Source organism: Lagenorhynchus albirostris, chromosome 1 (assembly GCF_949774975.1).
Source record: "Lagenorhynchus albirostris chromosome 1, mLagAlb1.1, whole genome shotgun sequence".
Taxonomy (NCBI): domain Eukaryota; kingdom Metazoa; phylum Chordata; class Mammalia; order Artiodactyla; family Delphinidae; genus Lagenorhynchus; species Lagenorhynchus albirostris.
The window spans coordinates 62,289,522-62,302,871 of record NC_083095.1 but is presented as its reverse complement, the minus strand read 5'-3'; the positions used below and the strand labels follow the sequence as shown (position 1 = coordinate 62,302,871).

Below are 13,350 nucleotides of genomic sequence, written 5' to 3'. Positions count from 1 at the left end.
CTAATTCTGGTATCAGAGGCTGGCTATACAGAATGAGTTGAGAAATATTCCTACCTCTTCAGTTTTCTGGAAGAGTTTGTGAAAAATTTGTATGTCTTCGGCAAATGCTTGAATGTCTGGTAGACTTTGCCAGTGAAGCCATCTTGCCTGGAGTTTCCTTTGTGGGAAAATTACATATGTATATTATGAAAATAGATACTCAGATTATCTATTTCTTCCTGAGTGAGCTTTGGTAGTTTGTGTCTTTCAATGAATTTGTCCATTTCATCTAAGTTGTTGAAATAAAATTATTCATATAAGCTATTTCCTTATTATCCTTTTAATACCTGTAGGGTCTAGAGTTATGTCATCACCTCTTCTATTGTTGATATCAGTAACTTGTATCTTCCCTCTGTCTCTCTTTTTTTGAGAAGTCTAGCTAGAGATTTATCAATTTTATTGATCTCTTCAAAGACTCCACTTTTGGTTTCATTGATTTTCTTGTATTGATTTTATGTTTTCCACTTCAATGATTTCTGTTCCCATCTTTATTATTTCTTTTATTCTGCTAACAGTGTGTGCTTAATTTGCACTTTTTCTTGTTTTTTTTTTTTCTTTTTCTAGTTTTTTAACATGGAAAATGAGGTCACTGATTTGAGACTGTATGAGTTTCCTGTGATTGCTGTAACAAAGCACCACAAACTTGGAGGCTTAACACAGAAATTTATACTCTCACAGTTCTGGAGGCCCGAAGTCAGAAATCAAGGTGTCAGCAGGTTTGCATTCTTTCCGGGTCTCTAGGGGAGATTCCCTTCCTTGCCTCTTCCAGCTTCTGATGGCTGTTGGCATTCCTTGGCTTGTGAATACATTACTCCAATCTCTGTCTCCATTTCACATGGTTTTTCCTTCTGTGTGTGTTTCTCTTTGCCACTCTCTTATAAAGATGCTTGTGATGGCATGTACAGCTTACCTGGATAATGACGATCTCCTCATCTCAAGATTCTTAATTATAACTGCAAAGACTCTTTTTCCAAATAAGGTAACATTCACATGGTCTCGGGGCTAGGATGTGGACATATCTTTCTGGAAGTCACAATTCAGCCCACTATAGAGAGCTTCTTTTCTAAATAGGCATTTAGTGCTACAAATTTCCCTTATAAGCACTGCTTTAGCTGTATCCTGTACATTTTGATAGGTTGTGTTTTCACTTTCATTTGCAAATCAGTTAAAATATTTTCTAATTTGTTTTGAATTCTTCTCTGACTCTTGGGTTACATAGATTTATGTTTTTTAATTTCCAAAAGTTTGGGGATTTCCCAGACATCTTGCTGTTATTGATTTCTCTTGTGATGTATTGTGATTCTGTTGTACTCTTGATTCTACTGCGATCAGAGTACTTACTGTACTTACTTTGTGTGACTCAAATATTTTTATGGAGACTTGTTTAATAGCTCAGAATATGGTTTCTCTTTGTAAATCTATGAGTACATTTGCAAAGAATTTTTACTCTGCTAAAGCTGAGTGGAGTGTTCTATAAATGTAAATTAGGGCAACTTTCTTCATAGTGTTATTCAAGTCTTCTGTGCTCTTATTGTTATTCTGTCTACTTGTTCTATCAATTGTTAAGAGAGAGATATTGAAATCTTCAACTATTATTGTAGGTTTCTCTATTTCTTCTTACAGGTATATCAGCTCTTGCTTCATGGATTTTGAAGCTCTGTTACTAGGTTCATAAACATTTTGGATTGTTATGTCCTCTTGAATTCAACACTTTACCCTTATGAAATGACTCCTTTTATTTCTGGTATTATTCCATGTTCTGATCTCTTCTTTTTCTGATATTAATATGGCTTTACTTTGATTAGTATTAGCATCATATATCTATTTTCTTTCTTTTATTTTTAGCCTATTTGTGTCTTTAGAGTTAATGTGGTTTCTTGCAAGCAGCATATAGTTGGGTGTTGCTTTTAGTCCAACTCTGTATTTTTGCCTTTAATTGGGATATTTAGAGCAGTTGCATTTAATGTGATTATTGCTGTTGTTGGGGCTAAACTGACCATCTTACTATCTGCATTCTATTTGAGGCTGTTCCGTTGTTCCCCTTTCCCTCTTTTTTGGTCTTCTTTTGTATTCAATGAGTATTCTCTATGATTCCATTTTATCTCCTTCCTTTGGCTTATTAGCTATATTTTTTGCTGTGTTATTTCAGTAGCTACTTTAAGATTTAATTTAACTTATTGTAGTTTACCTTCAAATGATGTACCCTTTATATGTAGTATAAAAACCTCACAGATGACTACTTCCAACTCTTTGCCTTCTGTCCTTTGTGCTACTGTTGTCATACATTTTATTTCTAAATATATTATAACCTCCACAGTAAATGTTTATTACCTTTGTTTTACACAGTCAGTTATCTTTTAATGAGATTTAAATACTAAGGGAAAAAGACTTTTCTATTTCACACATAGTTACTATTTCCACTGCTCCTCAGTAGATCCATATTTCCACCTGGTATTACTTTCCTTCTGCCTAAAGAATTTCTTTTAAATATTTTTTTGTAGTGCAGATCTGATGGTGATATAGTCTTTCAGCTTTTGCATATCTGAAAGTGTCTTTATTTTAATCTCCATTTTCCAAAGATAGTTTCATTGGGTACAGAATTATAGGTGTTCAGGATTTTTTTTTCTTGCAATATTTTAAAGATGTTCCACTGTCTTCTGGCTTACATTGTTTCCAGGGACAGCACAAAGTGAGAAGCATTGAGAGGGCTTCACTTCTTCCCCAACAAACTCTAAAAATTCCCTCCAGCCTCTGATATGGAAAGTTTATTTTTATTACCTTGTGTAAGTACAGTTTCATGGCCCTGCCTACCATCTGCCTGAAGACACACAAGATTGTCACCTCTCATCGTATGCTATATGAAAATTATAGAACTACCACTGATTGCTCCCAGAACAGCAGGCAGCATATTTATAAATGGAGATATCAGAGTTAGACATTCTATAATCATTAGAATAAGCCCTTTCTGGGATGTAATCGTCATTATCATGGTTATTCTTCTCTTGACTAAGCCTCTTATAAATTATCCATCAAGTTGCATTCTTTTGAGAAAATGAGCAGGAAACTATAAGTTTTCAAAAGGTTCACTTGTGTGTAAGTTGAAGTTGTTCATTAAAGCCTTGCCCCCTTTAAAAACAAGGTATTGGGCTTCCCTGGTGGCGCAGTGATTGAGAGTCTGCCTGCCGACGCAGAGGACACGGGTTCGTGCCCCGGTCCGGGAGGATCCCACATGCCGCAGAGCGGCTGGGCCCGTGAGCCGTGGCTGCTAAGCCTGTGCGTCTGGAGGCCGTGCTCCGCAATGGGAGAGGCCACAACAGAGCCCATGTACCGCAAAACAAAAAACAAACAAACAAACAAAAACAAACAAGGTATTGGGAGAAGATAGATTGAATCCAAACCAATCATCAGAAATGAATTTGCCTGGGTCTTTTGAGAACAAAGCTTGGGGAAATGACCAAAATGTTGGAATTAGCAGAAAAGTACATTTAAAGTGGTAAATATATATAATAATATATATGTATATATTCAAAGACAAATTAAAATATTATATTGATAATAGCTAAACAAAATGGGGAACTTTAGGGAAATAAATGCTATTTTATAAATCAAATGGAAATTCTGAAACTAAAGAGCTACAACATATGAAATGGGAAAAACAGTCACTGGATGAGCTAAAGAGAAGATTGGAGACAGAAGAAGAAAGGGACAAAGAACTTGAACACAGATCGATAAAAATTATCCAATCTGAAAAGCAGAGGGAAAAAAGATTTTTTTAAAAAGCAGAGCTTCAGTGACCTGTAAGACAATATCAAGTGATAAAAAAACATAAAGCACAGATTCATTTTCATGCTCTATTAGATCATTAAACAAGCAGAGGTCAAGTTTCCATTTTAAAAGTATTCTATCATTCAGTGAAGATTATTATTGCTATGGGCATGATCATCAAATTTTTTACTCTTGAATAAAGATATTTCTTACCATTAGATTGGTTGTAGCATTCAAGAGGTCCAATAACTCTGCCAACAGTATGGCAAGCACCTCACCAGCATAATCAGTCCATTAATTTATGGATGCCTTGATTAAGCTTCAACAAAACAACACACTTCTGGACAAAGTGTCTCAACAGAGTTTCTTCTACCTGTCTCACCAGCTAACCAAACACAGGTCATTATTGCTTGGCTTGACTTCTCCCTCCAGCAGAATATTTATCAGAGCCTTTGTTAAATAGCTGTATGTTCCTCTTTTTTCCAGGGGATTGGAGAGAGTGTTGTAAAAGAAAACCATATCGTCTTTTTTTTTCAACTTCCTTTAGTTGAATCTCATATTTTTGAAATTAATGAAATACTTCTTTTACTAGTTTGTCTAGATCTACTTTTTGTCTTGAAAGTCTGGCTGAAGATTTCTTTCGAGTACGATGGGTACAGCCATTAATAACTCCACGATGATCTCTCTGTTCTTTGGCTAGTTGCTCTTTTCCAATATGTCTTCAAGAAGGAGAAAGAAATTCCTCTCATACATGATCATGTCTGACAGATTGGTTGCAATGGTAAATGCCTCTTAGGTGCAATGATACCATTCAGTGTCTTTTGCAGGGTCTGCAATGCTTGGTCAGAGAACCCAGTTGAAGTTCTATTCAAAGACTCATTGATCTGATGCCTGCTTAGTCAACGTCTTCCACGCTGTTGAGGCTGCAAAACATCCAACAGAAGTTGCTTAACTTCACTAGGCATGGGCTGAGTCTTGTTTAAACTGCTGAACTTTATCATCATGGTGCATGTAGCAGTAGAAAATACCTCTCATACATTTTATAGCCAAGCTCATAGATCTTTCTTTTGTCACAATCAGTGTGACTACATGTAAGGGTTAAAGGCCCAAGCTTTAGAAGCATAGTTTGGCTATACCAGATCTTGGTATTCTAGTCATCATTACACCTTTTGGTGAAAAAGAGACCCATTGTTGGACCTTGAAACAGCAGCAACGTTAAGTTGACAATTCTGTAATAATGCTTTGATTTATCCCACAGGGTTTAATTATCAGATCTTAGAATATTAATACTTTTAAGAGGTTCATAAACTGAGAGGAACCTTAAGAAATTGGATGAAGAGGACAGGACTACATCAGGTGAACTTGCAATTGCAAATTATTGATTCTAATTATAAGCATCACAAGCCAAACTTAATATTTGGCCTGGACTTTCTCTGCTCTAGCGCTTTCCAGCTCACTTTGTCCATGAGCCCACAACCTTACCATGTGCTCAAGATGCTGCCTTGTCTTATGGCTCTTATTTATAGTTTCTATTTGTTCATTTATTACAAGCATGTTCATTTATTACAAGCATATGTCCTTGAGCATAGCTATAATAGTTGCTTTAAAATCCTTGCCTGCTAATTTCAACATTTGGGTCATCCTAGGGTTGGTATCCACTGATTATCTTTTTTTTTTTTTGCGGTACACGGGCCTCTCACTGCTGTGGCCTCTCCCATTGCGGAGCACAGGCTCCGGACGCGCAGGCTCAGCAGCCATGGCTCACGGGCCCAGCTGCTCCGCGGCATGTGGGATCCTCCCAGACCGGGGCACGAACCCGTATCCCCTGCCTCAGCAGGCGGACTCTCAACCACTGCGCCACCAGGGAAGCCCCCACTGATTATCTTTTGTATATGAGTCTCATTTTCTTTTTTCTTCATAGTAATGTTGGATTTCGTCCACTGCGAATGATTCATTGTAGAGGCTCCGTGGGCTTGTAACGAGTTTTATTTTCCACTGTGGCCTCTCTCTAAGAAAAAGCCATAAAAGGCTGAAACTCCTCCAACGATGTCCTCTTCATCCAAATGTTGACTCCCTTCTAGATTCTGCCTGCTTTTGTTACTCTCTGGGACTTTTAGGTAGTTGTTTTTATATTTTATCTAGAATTTATAGTTATCTGTTGAACATTCGGTTAAATAGAAGCTACGTTGCCATTACAAGAAGCAGAGCCCCATTATTTTTACTTTTGATCTATTTGTGACTTTATATAACTCTTTTTCTTGTAGACAGCATGTAGTTGGATCTTGCTTTTTTATCCAGACTGATGATTTCTGCCTTTTTTTTTTTGTGGTACGCAGGCCTCTCACTGTTGTGGCCTCTCCCATTGCGGAGCACAGGCTCCGGACGCGCAGACTCAGCGGCCATGGCTCACAGGCCCAGCCGCTCTGCGGCATGTGGGATCTTCCCGGACTGGGGCACGAACCCGTGTCCCCAGCATCGGCAGGCGGACTCTCAACCACTGCGCCACCAGGGAAGCCCTGATTTCTGCCTTTTTATTGGGATGTTTAGACCACATCTAGCTGAAGTAATTTTTAATATGTTTGGTTTAATTTTACCATACTGCTATTAGTCTAATACTTGTTCTCTCTATTCTTTGTTCTTTTGCCCCCCTCTTTTTTCAGCCTTCTTTTGGTAGTTGAGCATGTTTTAGTATTTCATTTTAAAATCACAATTGTTTTATCTATTTTAATTCTTTAAAATATTGTTTCCCTAGAGTTCATAACTTATAAATAAGTTATAATGCATCTTTAATTTACCAGTTTACTTTCAAATATTACAACACGTCATACATAGTGTAAAGAACTTACAGCAACATAATTCAATTTTTTCTTTATGTTATTTCTGCTATTGTCATACATTTTACTTCCATATATTGTAAACAGTGTATTATTTAAAATATAAAATTTAAAACCAGGGAAATTATCTTTTACATATACTCATATGATTACCATTTCTGGAACTCTCTATTCTTTTGTGTAGGTCCTATTTTCCATCTAGTATTATTTTCCTTCAATGTGAAGAACTTCCTTTAACATTTTTTTGTAGTGTTAAGTCTGCTGGCAATGAGTCTGTCATTTTTTTATTGGTCTGAAAATGTTTTATTTTGCTTTCTTTTTTGAAGAATTTTTTGATATGGAATTATATGTTGATAATCTCTTTTTAAAACATTTTATTGAGTTATAATTGTCATTACAAAAAACTGTACATATTTCATGTATACCATTTAATGAAACAATTTCTTTCCTTTCAGCATTTAAAAGATGTTATTCCATTGTCTTTTGCCTTGCATTAATTTTAATGAGAAGTCTCCTACTTGAGTGAGTTTATCAGATACATAGTCTTTTTTTTTCCTTTGTTTAAAAAAGGTGACCACAATTCCATCAGCACACCTAATAAGACTAATACCTCCTTAGTACATCTAATACTCAGACCATATTCAGATTTCCTCAATTGTCTCAACAATTATTTCTTCAAGTACTTGTCTTATCTAATCAGAAACCAAACCAGATCCACACATTGCCTTTAAGTAATATGTCCATAATGAACTGAACCAACCCCAAAGGAAACCAAATTAGTAATATGGAGAAAATATTTGAGAAGCTTGCTAAAATTACAAAGAAAAGGATTTAGAGATGAAAATGACAAGCAAGAAGTAGTAATAGTGGAAGACAGAGCAGAGAGAGCCTACATATGGATGGTGCACTTGGAATGGAGGCAATAAAGCTATAACAATGAAAAATAATTTTAATAAGCTAAATAAAGAACTGTATCTGCAGATGGAGAGGGTAAACTGAAAGTTAATGAAAATATACCAATACTCAAGCCAGGGATTCTCAACTTGACGTTCTCCATGGATGAGTTTCTGGTTGCTAATGAAATTTTTAAATTAGAGCAAAAAAATGTGTGATCATATTTAATCTACCACATCTTTTTTTTTTTTTTTTTTTGCGGTACATGGGCCTCTCACTGTTGTGGCCTCTCCCGTTGTGGAGCACAGGCTCCGGACGCTCAGGCTCAGCGGCCATGGCTCACAGGCCCAGCCGCTCCGCAGCATGTGGGATCTTCCCTGACCGGGACAAGAACCCGCGTCCCCTGCATTGGTAGGCGGACTCTCAACCACTGTGCCACCAGGGAAGCCCTAATCTACCACATCTTGACACTAAAAATTTTATTGGAATATATTAAGATCAGGGGTTCTTAATCTTTCTTGTAGGCCTTATAAGGATTTAATTAAAATTATTCATTCTCTCCCAAGGAAACTGTACATATATTTACTATTTACCAAATGCCATATGATTTTGTTACAACAGCACCCCACTTCCAGGTATCAATTTTTCTTTTAGTTAAATATCACTGTATAAGAACTGAACAAAATTTTTTAAGATTTATATGGAAACACAAAAGGCCCTGAACAGCCAAAACAATCTTGAGAAAGAAGAATGGAGCTGGAGGAATCATGTTCCCCGATCTCAGACTATACTACAAAGCTACAGTAATTAAAACAGAATGGTACTGGCACAAAAACAGACACATAGATCAATGGAACAGGATAGAAAGTCCAGAAATAAACCCGTGCACTTATGGTCAATTAAACTACAACAAAGGAGGCAAGAGTATACAATGGAGAAAAGATAGTCTCTTCAATAAGTGGTACTGGGAAAACTGGACAGCTACATGTAAACGAATGAAATTAGAACATTCTCTAACACCATATACAAAAATAAATTCAAAATGGATTAAAGACCTAAATAGTAAGACTGGATATTATAAAACTCCTAGAGGAAAACTTAGGCAAAACACTCTTTGACGTAAATCATAGCAATATTTTCTTGGATCCGACTCCTAAAGTAATGCGAACAAAAGCAAAAATAAACAAATGGGACCTAATTAAACTTAAAAGCTTTTGCACAGCAAAGGAAACCATAAACAAAACAAAAAGACAACCTACAGAATGGGAGAAAATATTTGCAAACGATGTGACCTACCAGGGATTAATTTCCCAAAATATACAAACAGCTTATACAGCTCAATATCAAAAAACCAAACAACCCAACCAAAAAATGGGCAGAAGACCTAAATAGACATTTCTCCAAGGAAGACATCCAGATGGCCAAAAGGCACATGAAAAGATGCTCAACACTGTGAATTATTAGAGAAATGGAAACCAAAACTACAAGGAGGTATCACTTCATACCAACCAGAATGGCCATCATCAAAAAGTCTAGTCTACAAATAACAAATGCTGGAGAGGAGGTGGAGAAAAAGGAACCCTCTTACCCTGTTGGTGGGAATGTAAATTGGTGCAGCCACTATGGAGACAGTATGGAGGTTACTTAAAAAACTAAAAATAGAACTACCATATGACCCAGCAATCCCACTCCTGGCCATATATCCAGAAGAGACAAAAACTATAATTCAAAAGGATACATGTACCCCAATATTCATAGCAGCACTATTTACAATAGCCAAGATATGGAAGCAACCCAAATGCCCATCAACATATGAAAAAAGAAGATATGATATATATATATATATATGAATATTACTCAGCCATAAAAAAGAATGAAATAATGCCATTTGCAGCAACATGAATGGACCTAGAGATTATCATACTACGTGAAGTAAGTCAGACAGAGAAAGAAAAATATCATATGATATCATTTATATGTGGAATCTAAAAAAATGATACAAAGGAACTTATTTACAAAACAGAAATAGACTCACAGACATAGAAAACAAACTTATAGTTACCAAAGGGTAAAGGAGGGGGAGGGATAAATTAGGGATTTGGAATTAACAGATACACACTATTATATATGAAATAGATAAACAACAAGGACCTACTGTAGATCACAGGGAACAATATTTAATACCTTGTAATACCTATAATGGAAAAGAATCTGAAAAAGTATATATATATATATTCCAGATTTATTGGAATGTAAAAAAAATATATTACTGTGTAATGAAATGCCCAAAACTTAATGGATTAAAAAACAGCAATTAATTATTTATCATGATTTTGTGGGTTGGCTGGGAAGTTCCTTGCTGGTGGCTGGCCGGACTGAAAGGGCACAAATCATCTCACTCTTATGTCAGACAGTTGGTTTAGACTGTTGGCTAGGGTACCCCAGTTTTCCTCTGTGGGGCCTCTCATCCTCTAATTCAGGGGTGGGCAAACTGTGACCCATGGGCTAAAGCCATTCCATAGCCTGTTTTTGTAAATACCACACTTATTGGAACACAGCCACACTCATCATATACATGTTATCTATGGCTACTTTTACACTACAACGACAGAACTGAATAGTTACAACAGAGGCTAAATGGCCCACAAAGCCAAAAATATTTACTAAGGGGATCTTTACAGAAATCGTTTTTGGATTTCTGTTTTAGTTCACTAATCTTTAGATCATGGGTCGCCATATGGGAGGAACCTTATTCATATCTGAACTAGATGCAGATAATGAAATATTGCATCTGATGCTATAGTTCTATCAAATTTTTGGAGGTCTTAGGAGGAGATAAGTGTCTTATGCATGGGGGAGGAATGTAAATAATTATGTGGCTAGAGGGTAAATATAGCCACAAATTCTTGGAAGCATCTTCCATCAAGAAGTGTAGTCTATTTCCCTACTCCTTCAATCTGGGTGTGTCTTATAATGATCAATAGAACATGATGGAAGTGATGCTCTGTGAGCTCTGGAGCCTAGGCCTTAAGAGGGAACCCAGCCATGAAAAGAATCCAGTCTAATCTAATGGGGGAATGAGAGGCCACATGGAGGAAAACTGAGACTCCACAACTGACAGCCAGGACCAACTGCCAGACACAGGAGTAACGTCATTGTGCATCTTTTAGTCCAGCTGCCCATCCAGATGAATGCAGTTGTACAACAGTGCCACATGAAACCAGCAGAGAAACTGCCTAGCTCCCCTTGTAGAATCATGACAAATAATAGTTGGTTGCATCTTTAAGCTACTATATTTAACCAATAATAATTGGTTGCATCTTTAAGCTAAATATAAAATATTTGCTAAATATAAAACATAAACAAAAATTCTAGAAGTATCTAGATAGAATAATTAAGTTGTCTTTAAAGAAATAAAAATCATGTTATTCCCAGATATAAAATATCAGAGTGATAGCTCCACAGTTTAGTGGAAAATAGTAAATGTTAAAATATAAAATATAAAAAATTTTAAGAATGTATCTTAGAATCAATGAAATACAGCAAGTCTGTGAAAAGCAGGATCCACTCAGCTCTGAGAATATAAGAAGTAAATGTTTAAGGACTTTGTCCCTGGGGTCTTGTAATTTGAATATCAGGATATTCTTGTTGTCTAAGAGAAACATACAATACCCCTGTTAACTTAGGGACATATAAGATAAAAAATAAAAATGTATTCTTTAAGGATGATGAACTGCTTCAAAGCAGTATTGTGCATGCTGGCAAGATTTAAAGTTAAAGAAAATAAAAAAGGAAGTTTCATTGTGAATATATTCTTCCTACATGCTCTATACAGTATATAATATTCTAAAAGCTAGTGATATTTTTAAAAGATGGCAACGAAATCTAACAGTTCTAATGGTTTTAATATTTTGCTTTTCTTTTTTGGACATTTAAGAATGTTTCTGTTTTCATTTTTTAAATGCCTCCAACACATCAAACAGATTATAAGTGATAAAGTAATAGTTAATATCAAGATTAATAAAGTTAAGAAAACTTGTTTTACTCAATATGAAAGGCTTATTTGTAAACCCACTGAGTTTTTCTTAAAGGAACATTGTATTAGAGACATATAATAAAAGCTTAATTAACCTGATGGTTTTGAGATAAACAATTAATTTTATTATCTTCCTACTTTAATAGTATTTTATTAAGGTAATTCTTGACAGTTTATTTTTAGACAGTCTCAAACACGGTGCCCTATTTTTGTTTTGAGAAATTTTATATCATACTGGTACACAGCTCTGTGAGAACATTCCTTGTTTGAACCAGAAATATAGCCCATCAATTATTAATTCTTAGCCAGCAAAAGTATCAAAAACTGAAAACATTATACAAAACCATAAAGGTATTGTATCAGTCAAAATACATTATGCAGTGGCAACAAGCAACCCCCATATCTCAGGGGCTTAAAACAGCATCCCCCTCATGGTCAGCAGGGGGCTCTGCTCATTGTAATCACTCAGGGATCCAGGCTATGAGCAGCCATGACATAGCCCATCCCCATGCCAGAGGACAATTAAGTACTGGGCTGAGAAGTACCACAATTCATTTCAGCTCACATTTCACAGGCCAGAACTAGACACACGACCACACCAAACCAGAAAGGGGCCAGGATGGACATTCCTAACATACTTCAAGAAATGTGGAAATATTTGATGAACAGCATTAACGAGTACAACAGACATTCTTTCCTGTAGGCTTGGGATAGAACTTCAACTTAAAAACACAGCTCTTATTTCATTCAGGCCCAGTTCTACTCCATCAGGGGCAGAGGAATAGTAGAGACTGCGGAACCCCAACAGAGTTGCCTGGAAGAATGTAGCCAAAAGCAACTCAGATCTGTACATGGCAGACAAAACATTCAGTCACAAAGCTTACTCATCACTTTGACTCCTACTTTTCTCCTGGAATAAAAATGGGGATAAAACTTAAGGCTATAGAGGATGAGCTTTAAAGACTTTGGCCTGGATGTTAATTCACCAGATTGATTAACCAGAGACCTAGCTTTTCGATGGTAAGCAGACTCTGAAAGCTTAACATAATGAATGCAGAAGACAAAGCAATGAGAGTTTCCTGGTGGTTCATTGTTTTATTTCATTGCCCTTATCCGTCTCACTTCCTTAAGTTTTTTATCCTTTGCTTCTGCCATCCTGCCTCCCCAGACTCCAGAGAATTTCTCCTTCTCCCCGATATACCAGCTAAAACTCTCATCCGTGAAGCCAGAAGGAAAGTAGGCTACAGGGGATGAGGGTGGTCTGTAGAGAGAGGCACCATGACCACTTACATGGGAGGGCAGTCAGGGCCAATAAAAGACTCCAGGTCCATTATTTGCCTGTATAGCACTTTTGTACAAATTGGAAAAAGGCACTTACTTCCTCCTTCTTCCAGAATAGATGTAGCTTCATATTCAAGGTACAGAAAATTCTTGTGACTCTGCAATGGGAAAGAAAGGGTTAATAACAAGTCTATGAGTCAACTCTCTGTGTTCAAATAAGGTGGAATACAGTTAAGCACAGAGTTGTCTGAGTTCATTCTCAGTGGATTACTTAATCACTTTGAGCCTCAGTTTCCATATGTGTAAAATGGGAATAATAATATCTTGGTTTGGAAAGCTGCTGTGATGATAAAATGAGATAATATGTGTGAAACTTCTTAACTTCATATCCTTCAGGCACCATGATAAGAATTCAATAAAATGTTAGTTTTTCCTTTCTTCTTTTCCCAGAGGAGAAGCCCTAATGCTAACGCTACAGCAGCTGGACCCATTGTCTTTAGG

The 13,350-nt window shown here is 36.4% G+C and overlaps 1 pseudogene; it reads right to left on the bottom strand.

Moving 5' to 3' along the window:
- Positions 1-4,182: 4,182 nt before the first annotated feature.
- LOC132527968 (phosphorylase b kinase regulatory subunit beta-like) lies at positions 4,183-4,808 on the bottom strand (annotated as a pseudogene).
- Between the last annotated feature and the right edge of the window lie 8,542 nt (positions 4,809-13,350).